Genomic DNA, 10,575 nt, shown 5'->3' on the forward strand with positions numbered 1-10,575 from the left:
CAGCTGTTATTCTGGGCAACTGTTATAATTTAGGTAATTCCATCCCTTGGCTACATGAACTTGATGAGAAGTCATGCTGAATGTTACTTTAAATGATTAACCTGGCCGGGTGCAATGACCCACCACTTGTAATCCCAGGATTACAAGTGAGAGACCGAGGCGGAGGTGGGTGGATTGTGAACTCAGGAGATCCAGACCACCCTAACTAACACAGTGAAACACTGTCTCTACCAAAAATACAAAATTAGCCAGATGCATGCCTGTAATCCCAGCTACTTCAGAGGATGATACAGGAGAATTGCTTGAACTCAGGAGGTGGAAGTTGTAGTGAGCCAAGATCACAATCATTGCATTTCAGCCTAGGCAACAAGAGTGAAACTATCGAAAGAAAAAATAAAAGAAAAGAAGAAAGGGAGAAGGAAAGGAAAGAAATAAAGAAAGGAAGGAAGGTAGGAAGGAAAAGAAATGGAAAGGGAAGGAAGGGAAGAAAGGAGAAAAGAGGGAAGAAAAGAGAAAAGAGAAAAAAAATCTGCATTACTCACATTGTGGCTAATCTTCCCAGAATATTTTAACACAAATATTTGTTTTAACATAGAAGTGCTCATAAATGGATTTTATTTATATTTTTGGTCAGTATTTGTTCTTTATAGTAAATTTCATATTAAAGCTGGCAAAATTGTTAAGTTTTACTGCCACTGGATTTTGAGAAAGACTAAATAAATTACTTTATACTCATTGAAATACCACACATTTTTATGAACTAGGACAAGGTAGCACCTAATTACAAAGAAAATATCACAAGGGTAAAATAAAACATGATCCCACTTAAACTATTCTTCCTCTGATCATCTTGCCAAAGCTGTCCTAGAAATTTTTTTTTTAATTTGCAGTCACAGCAGATAAGTTACAAAATATGTTATAAAATAATAATTGAAGACCATATAAGTAAATCATCAAAATGAGTTTTGAAAAAGAAAATTATTATTATTATTATTTAACCTGCTGATACATAGAGCCTGTTGAATGAGGATATAATGGAGCATCTTCTGTTGGAGAGGTCTTATGCCCATCTAAAGCATCATGGTCAACTGGCTCTAAATTCTAAATATTTAAATATTAACAATTTGATTATAAAAGTAACTTTATACCTTATATTTTATTTTCTTCATTAGAATAAACTTTTAAGGAATGCAAGAAAGCTGACAGCTATAACATCTTTACAATTCCTGAAAATGATTTATAATTTAGGGAAAAATTCTGAATTATTTTAGCTACATAATTTTTAGGACATTTCACACAAGTTGCTTCCAAAAGGAAACTACTTTTTAAGAACAAACAAACCAATGCTAATCATTTCACAAAATAAATATTTTTAAGGGCAATATTAATACATAAACATTGGCTTATGCATTTAAAAATTACTTCTCTTTTTTCCCAGATATATCTGCTGCCCTTTGGAGGCTTCCCTCAGCCACCTCATCTAGACAAAGTTCTCAAGCATTTGCAAGTGTCATCCTAGCACTATTTGATTTTTCTAATAAATAACAATTTGATGTTTTATTGTTTTTTACTGGCGGACAACAATTTTTGTAGGCATATTTAATTCTTTCCAGTTTATTGTTTTCTTTCAATTTTCTATATACACTAAATGACTCAATTTTCTTTCTTTTTTTCCCATGTGAAAGCACAAACACTGTCCTTCACTTCCACAAATTATGCAGTCGAGTTTCCCACATTTGGGGAAATCTCATGGGTCAACACATCTAGAGTGCAATAGATCCGCCTTTCCTTGGGAAAGCCACATTCATGATCATGGTGTCTCCCCTGGCAGGGAAGTATCCATTTCCTTTTTAAGAATTCCATTAGCCTTCGAAAGAAAATACAAATATAAATGCAGTAGAATTCAGAATAATTTTCAGTATCAGCTGAAAATGTTAATTTCAATCATCCGTGATTATTCTTTTCTTAAAGAGTTCTTAATTCTGACACAGGCTTCTACAAAATTGTAAGGAAAAACAGTATGATAAACAATGAAATGACTGCCAAATAAAACTACCATACATTTTATGCACTGCTATACTCATTTTTGATACTAACTCTTAGAGTGTTCTATTGTATCTAACAGCCATTCTCGGTCTTCTGGAATTTTATCATGTGCATTATGAGCTTTAAAAATAAGCAGATGAAAACAATTTACAATATGTAGTAGCTAATATTTTACTGCCTAATATGTGTCATTCAGAACAAGTTTTTGAGGTAATCTAATTAATATCAGTTAGTTTCCTAAGCGGGTAGCATTAGTAAATCCATTTAACCAATAAAAAATCAATTACAGTTAGAATAAATACTTCACCAATTATTACAGATTTAGCCAGTTGAGGAGCTAGTTAGCAATCTGACCCAAACATCTGACCTTTTTGTGTATTACCAATTTAAAATATTTTGGTTAAGTATACTATCCATGCATTACTACAAGTGAATTAAAAACTGTAATGTTATATTACTTTTCATAGTTCTATTTTTTATTCTATACTTAGGATTATGCTCCATGGCCCAGGCTGGACTACAGGGACAAGATGATAGCTCACAGCTCAATGAGTCTTCATACTCCAGGGTTCAAGGAACACTCCTGCCTCAGCCTTCCAACTACTTGGGATTAGACAAATGCACCACCATGTCCCACTCACCTCATTATTTTTACTAAATATGAGTAGCATTTTATGACTACCTTTTTAAAGAAAAAACAAAACTTACTTGGTTTTTACTCATTTTTCAGAGACAACATTTTAGAATGTAAAGCAAGAATCTCATGATAATAAAACAATGATATTAATTGGCAGCACAAAATTGATTTCAATTCTGACAGTAAAAGAACACACATGATGAGTAAAACAATTTTCAACAACAAAAATAAAAATTGCCTGATTTACTAATGATCAGTCATTTTCTTTCACAGCTGGCTAAATTGCAATATATTTACACTGCCAACTGTTTTATGTTCTTAGGAGTCAATATTAAAAATCACAAAAAGAAGACCTGTCTGTTTTGTCATCACAATGACAGATAAATAAAATAGTTTTTTTCTCTCTACCATGTATCTTAATTAGTAAAATGATATTATATTCCAAGTCAGAGGCCAGGTTTTTTTTCTTTTTGCCATAGGAACATTTATGATATATATTTATTTTGAAAAAAGTAATTTTTATAATCTAATTTCAGGTAAAGGATAACATGGATAGGCTTCTTCTAACACTTAAACAATACACATTTCATTATCTTATTCTCTTAAAAATTATAATAAAGTGAAAATCATGTCATTTGCCACATTATTAATAGTATCAAAAGTTTTCAAGTGAAATTTGGATTAATATTATCTTTGCCTATATTGTTATGTGCTGCCATGAACAGTGTTGGTACTCAGCAGATGCTGATATATATCTGTTGAATACTGCCTATTGAATAGACTAAATGTTCGTTAGACAAAACATTTCAAGCTTATCTTAATAAAGAGAATAATAAATTTATACATGAAACCCACATTAATCCACAGCAAATATTTTCCACATTATGTCAACATGTATACCTTTACTGTAAACACCTCCTTGGATGAGATGAGGCTAAGATGTGATCTAGCCTTACTGTAGAGCAAATACAAGAAGTTACTTAATAAACAATATATGACTACAAACAATTTTTAAAATGGTATAAATTAAATTCCATTGATAGGGAACTCAGTGTCATTCGTACAACAGTAATTATCTCCTTGAAATCTACGATGGTGTACCAAGGAACAATTAGAAAATTTTAATTGCTAAAATCTAATATTTCTGTTGTTTAAAATTTAAAATTATCTTTTGCCTTTAATTATTGTGTTCTACAGCTTTATAATTATTTTATTATCAGGTTTTCAGTGTGCTTATTATAAGGTCTATTGAGTGAAAATTGTGTGTTTGTGTGTGGGCATGTGTGTATAGGGTTTCCAGGTATATAGTCTGATTGTTTCTAGAAACCTATAACAATAAAACTTCGAATCTCTTGGCAGAGTTGGGCAACTAATTCTGGTGCAATTCTTTGGCTTATTTTATTGCAGATGACACAACTAAGAATTCTAGAAGAATGCTAAAGATTTGTGTTGAGCATTAACATAGTTCTTTAAAATTATAATTTTTCTCCAAACCAGTCTGGCCACTATTGTGAAACCCCATCTCTTCTAAAAACACAAAAATTAGCCAGGCATGGTGGCAAGCACTTGTAATCCCAGCTGCTCAGGAGGCTGATGCAGAGAATTGCTTGAACCCAGGAGGCAGAGGTTTCAGTGAGCTGAGATTCCACTCCTGCACTCCTGCCTGGGTGAGACAGTGAGAATTCCTTTTACACATACATGCACACACACACACACACACACAAATAATAGTAATAAAAAATAAAAAAAGGAAAAAAGCTCTTTTTCTTACATCCTGATAGTCTAACTACTTAGAGGCTACAGATTGCTTTTGGATAAATTAATGTTGTCTGCCATGATAACATTAACTTTTCCAAAAATGTTTCCATTCTAGGACATTACTTTCTATGACTGTTTTTCATTGTTACTTCTGTAGTAACACATGTATGCTTTTAGATGATTCCAAATTCTGGACATATGTATCCAACTTCCCATTACAATTTTTAATTTGGTGTCCCATATGTTTCTAAAATGCAATCTGCTCAACGAGGTTCACTTTTTCTATCAGTAAATTGCATTACTATTCTCTCAGCTTATCAAATCACACCCAGGACATAGGTGTTAACATCTCTATCCTACCCCACTTTCTCAAATATCCAATTGCTAACAACTGCCTATTCTAACTCATTACGAGCTCATAAATCTGTCCACACGTATGTTCTACATTGCCAGCTTTTCCAATATAGAGCACCCACAATTTTTTTCTACAGATAATTTTTAATACTTCCTTACTGTGGTCTACTGTGAAATTTTCTATGCTATAGCCAGTGAGATGTTACTAATATATGCCCTTTGTTGTCCTCTGATGGTTTATCAAGTCACACTGAATATCTCACATTGCTAAAAAGCCAAGTTATGTCAATAATAAGTCTGTACCCACTGTATACTTTAAAAAATCAACTTAACAAAGCAACCCTTTTCAACTGCAAGATGCTTTTTACTCTCCAAATCTAAGTCACATACACCCTATAATAGGCAAATCTCTTTGTATTGTATTTTTTTGTTATGATGCTTTGTATCCCACCTGAGCTGTTTATTCAGTACTGTATTTTCAATATCATAATTAAGACAGATTCAAAATACTTTATCTGAATTTGAAAAAGCTCAATTAAGCAAGAGTTTTTAAAATAAGATTGGTATGTAACTCAATTTCTGATGCAATAAAGACTTAATTGAGGGAAGCTATTTCAGTCTGCATTCATGTATCCTTCACCCTTAAAGAGAATATCCATTTCTCTTCATAGAGACATTAGCAAGATTGATTCTTGAGTACTTTCGGGAACCTTACAGGAAATGGTACACAAAGTGATGCAAATGTGTTGACTCAGATTTCTCAAATGCAAGAATTCCTAAAACCTAAAACACACTACTTAAATGCCTCAAGATGTATAAATGTATACTGAACCTTGGCAATTAAAATTAAACTTAGGTTATATCATAAACCGACCATATGTTGTGTATGAGCAACTAAAATCTCAAGTTAAATTGTGCAAAACAAAGTTTTTGTGAGTTCTTAAGTTAGATACGTTTACATTTAAAATAAATATTGTGTTTATGTTTGTATAATATATGCTCCTACTCTACTAAAATTATCCCAGCATCTTAGATGTAGTCAGGCTAGGCTGAGAAAAAGAAAGTACAGAGGTGGTCAGAGCAGGAAGAGTAAATGGTAAAATTTATTTTCTCCTGAAGGTGTATATTAATAATACAAAAAACACTTTCATTACAGAAATGTGTGACCATAGAACTTAATTTTAGGTAGTAAAATATTTGTGATTTTAACAAGTTACTTAAAATGATCTGCTAAATGTCTGAGTCAATCATTCATATAAATGTGACCTCTAGCTCATCTTTCTGTTGAATGTGAGAGATAAGGCAGACACATTCTAACCAACTCACATGTATACACAAAATCAACATGGACATGGAGAAGAGAATTAGTGCTTGTAACAGTGTATTACTTACTAATAAAATGCAACAAGTGTATATAGCTGCGTCATTAGTTGATGGGAGATGGGACAAATCCACTCATAGAGGAAATATTTGCTCAATAATGGCACCTTACATTTATAAACTGTAATGGTTTTCTGAAAATGTTTCTTTGATTTTCATATGTAAATTAGAGAGCTAATAAATGAGATGACCAAGACTTTAATCACAATTAAAATAAGAAACTTGACTCCTATAGAATTCACACTTGGATTTTTTTCCTGGAAAAATCAGATACTACTATTTATATGTACATGATTTTTATGCAATTAGTATTGTATTCTTGGTGAAAGAAAATGATTTCCTAAAACAATAATGTTAGATATGAAAGATTAGAATCTACTGCCTTTGCAATGCATTCTTATTTAATTTACTTCATTATTCTTTTCAAAATGACTTAACCTTTTTTATTTTCATTCTACATAGCATTAGAATTATTCTCACTAGCAATTACTCCATCATTTGTATGCCATTAATGAACTTCTTCCAACATATATCATGTTTCACTGCCCCAGGATGAGGAAGGGCCAACAGTGGCACAAGGGTTGCTTCATACAGTGTGTCACACATCCTGCTAAATTCAAGTTCACCATGAATAAAAAGCCTTTCCATAGCCAGCATTCAGCTTTAAGAAAAAGGTTAACTACTGAACTTGGAGAAAAGAGAAATCTGCCTCTGATAGCTGATTTAAGAAATATAATGTGTGTGTAGAGGATACAAAATTACAATTCCACTAATGTGATAGTTAATATTTGTGCTACTTTCTTCATCCTTGTGGAAAGTCTACTAGTTGAAGTTAAACCATTTCTTTTTCACACAAGACAGAAGGTAACCTTATCACTCTCAGAGGAAATACTAAGAAGGATTGTACTTTGTCAGAGGGTAAATCAAGACATCTTTATTAGGCCACCTATTTACTTAGTGTCTCCTCTATTACTGAACATTGTTTAGTGATTTGCTTTCAAGGATTTTTGTGTTTGTTTCAAAAAAAAATCCTTGCCACAATGATGAGACTTGATAAAGCAAATGGTGGCCTCTTGTGGATGTTCACATTCTGTGCAGTCGGTAACTGTCTGATTCTGTGAAAGCTAATCGAAGCTTGGACTGAATGTGGATGAGACCCACCACTGGGGAGTGATGGAAGTATCAAGGGACATGATGGGTGAGGGGAGGTGGCTGTCACATAGGGAGTAGAGATTTGAAAACTTACATCAAAACATTTCTCTTCCTGGCCCCACCCAATATTGCCATCTGGAAACATTTGATAAAAAATACAATAGAAAATGGTGGCAGAACAAAGCAGGCAGTGAGTGTGGCAGCAGGAGCAGTCAGAAGCAGCTGCAGAGCCACCCTGGGCAGAAGAACCATAGATGATGCTCCACAGTTTGAACAAAGTGTGGTTCCTGGTGGTACAGAAGTTGGTCCATACAGTCTGTCATATCTCCAGCTAGATGCAAGCTAAGAATGGAAAGATTTTCCATAGAGAGTGTTCAGTTTATTGAAAAAGGCTAACTACAGAAATTGAAGAATAGACAAATGTGCATTTAATAACATAACTAATAATTACAGTGTTCTGAGTAGAGGATAAAAAATAACAATTGCTTTCCAATGAAATAAATAATTTTGTTAACTTTCATCTTTGGGGAAAGTTTCCTAGTTGAAGACAAAACATTCCCACATTTCTTATCTTAGAACAAAACTACTTAGGTTTCTGTATAAACCTAAGTTTTCACTTTTATATGAACACACCACCATGTAACTTTTATTACACCAAACATGTCATACCGAGTAGTAAATTGATAATTAGAGAAATGCCCCAATGTGGTTCCCAGTGAAAGGTGGTGTCTGGACAGTCAGTGCTTTCTAGAACTCCGGACCAACAACCAGGAAGTGTTGAAGTGACTGAAAAGTTAAAGATCACAAGTACAGCATGAGGAAAACAGAGATCAACAGTATCTATGTCCATGCCAAAAGAAGTATCCTAGGAAATTTTGGCTATGACAAGAGAATGAAACTCCATATGCACATTTCTTCTGGATCACTTTTGGAGCACTGAAGCAGAAAACAAACTTAGTGCTAATGTACATATGCTAAGGGGAGGCTGATTTTAAGACTGACTTCATTCTTTCCTCATGTTCAAGAGCCTTCATGGGACATTGCCTACTAGATCCAAGCTTTGCCAGCTTATTTTTCCTCATGATCAGCTCCTATCTATCAGCTGATATTTCTACCCATGTGCACCAGTGCTCTTCTTCACAGCTTCACACCTGTAATACTGTTCTCTGCAGCCAACATACGAGGTCCCACTTAATGCTCCACTTTCCTTCCAGCTCCTTCAAAGAATTGGCCACAAAGAAATTTGGCCCTTAACTTTACTAATTTACACCCCGGAGGTGGATTACTAGTTCCTACCTCACGTTCATTAGCCTGGAGGAAAGGTTATTTTCAGAGTGCCACTGTCATGCAGCTCGGCCATATCTTCCTGCTGTCACTCACCCTGCTGCTCTTGGTTGGATTTCATCATAATCCTCAGGATTGTATGCTCATTGAGGGCAGGAACAACCATATTAAAAAATATGTGCTTGCAGAAATTACTCCCAGAATTCTAGATGAGTTTTACCTTTTTCTGCACCCATAGCTCTGGGATTTAGTTTGTTTTAATATGAGTGCTACCTAACAGGTTAAGACATCATATTAGTTTGGACACTACCTATAGGGGAAATAGAACAAAAAAAGCTGTGGTTGGCAGCACTTTAAAAATGAATATTAAATTACCACAATCTTGAACAAATATCTTTATTGTAAATATCAAATAAGTGGGGTAAATTGATGGTAGCTATTTCACACAAGGACGAAAGACAAAAGCTTAGAATTATAAAAGTTCTGTGACTTCCTCCACCTTGCCTTCACCCACAAAACAAGCAATACTAAGAATTCCAATATATAATACAAATAAAGCACTGCCATGACCAAAGTACTACATTGATATGAGTGTGTATCCATGCTCTGTTCAATTTTTTTATTGCTTTAACAGAGACCTTTGATGCATCTAAAAAGATGAGTACAAATGTTAATGTAATCCTGGATTTTCTCTGACAACTCTCCTAAAAACTGACTTACAACTTTTTCCAAGTATATGTATCAGCGGTTTACTCTCTGAGGGAAAGGAACTAATCAGCAGGACCACTATTCCTAGCCACTGGCAGAAGCATATATGCAACACTTAGCACCACACATGTGTTTCCTTGGCTTCTTGAGTACTCCTGTGTACACGGCCTATACATTTTTATAATATCTCTAAATGTATAAAAGAATTAATGTGAATGTATGTGCTATCACATATCATTTCCAACTGCAGAATATGTTAGTTTTAAATCTATCTGCCATATCTTGACTCTGACATTTATTTTTGGATTGTTACCTTAAAATCAAGTACCTGGGACAGTCGCTGTGGCTCATGCCTGTAATCTGAGGGCTTTGGAAAGCAGAGGCAGGTAAATCACCTAAGGTCAGGAGTTTGAGACCCGTCTGGCTAACATGAAAACAGTGAGACCCCGTCTCTACTAAAAATACAGAAACACATCACACATGGTGTTTGGGCCTGTAGTCCCAGGTACTCCAGGGACTGAGGCAGGAGAGTCACTTGATCCCTGGAGGAAAATGTTGCAGTGAGCCAGGATCATGCCACTGAACTCGTCTGGACAACAGAGTGAGACTTCATAACAACAACAATAAAATCACAAAGAAAAAACCATACTAAATAAACAACTGGCAACATTCTTCTTGAATGACTATTTGATCACAGAATACTCAATTCCTGACAGGTCGCGATCTCTAGTAGTAGCACAGCAACTTATTTGAAAGTAGATGGAAACATTTCAGATGACATTTTTATTTACTTTTCTGTTATATAGGCTGTTTACTTGCATGATGAGAAAAGGCGGTCTGAAAGTCAAGCTGTGAAGCCTAAGGGAGTTACTTTAAAAGGCTAGTTTCCTGACAAAGATCAAATCATTTTTTCTATCATCAGATTTTTAAAATTATAGAACATGCCTTACTTTCATATGTAAATCATCAACAACAGCAAAGAAGTGATTTATTCCATCTTCTTGCCTTATGCCATGAAGAATAATAATTCTCATATGTGACATATTTAAGGCAATGCTTTTCTTAGAAATAATAATTTAAAAAAGCAACCAGGTCATTGATACAATATTCCTCAAATTAGTCAAAGGCCATGTATTTATGATGGAAGATTTGAATACATTAACTGGGTTTAAAATTAGCTTACTTTTACCAGAAAGAGAACATAAGCATTGTAAGTGAGAAAATAACTACAAAATAAAGTAGCATCACCCTTGATA

The 10,575-nt window shown here is 34.1% G+C and overlaps 1 non-coding gene across 1 annotated transcript; it reads right to left on the bottom strand.

The window, feature by feature from the left end:
• Positions 1-1,679: 1,679 nt before the first annotated feature.
• LOC129053513 (U1 spliceosomal RNA) lies at positions 1,680-1,839 on the bottom strand. The gene has a single exon (XR_008518302.1). It is a non-coding gene; the product is annotated as a U1 spliceosomal RNA (small nuclear RNA).
• Between the last annotated feature and the right edge of the window lie 8,736 nt (positions 1,840-10,575).

This window comes from Pongo abelii, chromosome Y (assembly GCF_028885655.2).
Source record: "Pongo abelii isolate AG06213 chromosome Y, NHGRI_mPonAbe1-v2.0_pri, whole genome shotgun sequence".
NCBI lineage: Eukaryota > Metazoa > Chordata > Mammalia > Primates > Hominidae > Pongo > Pongo abelii.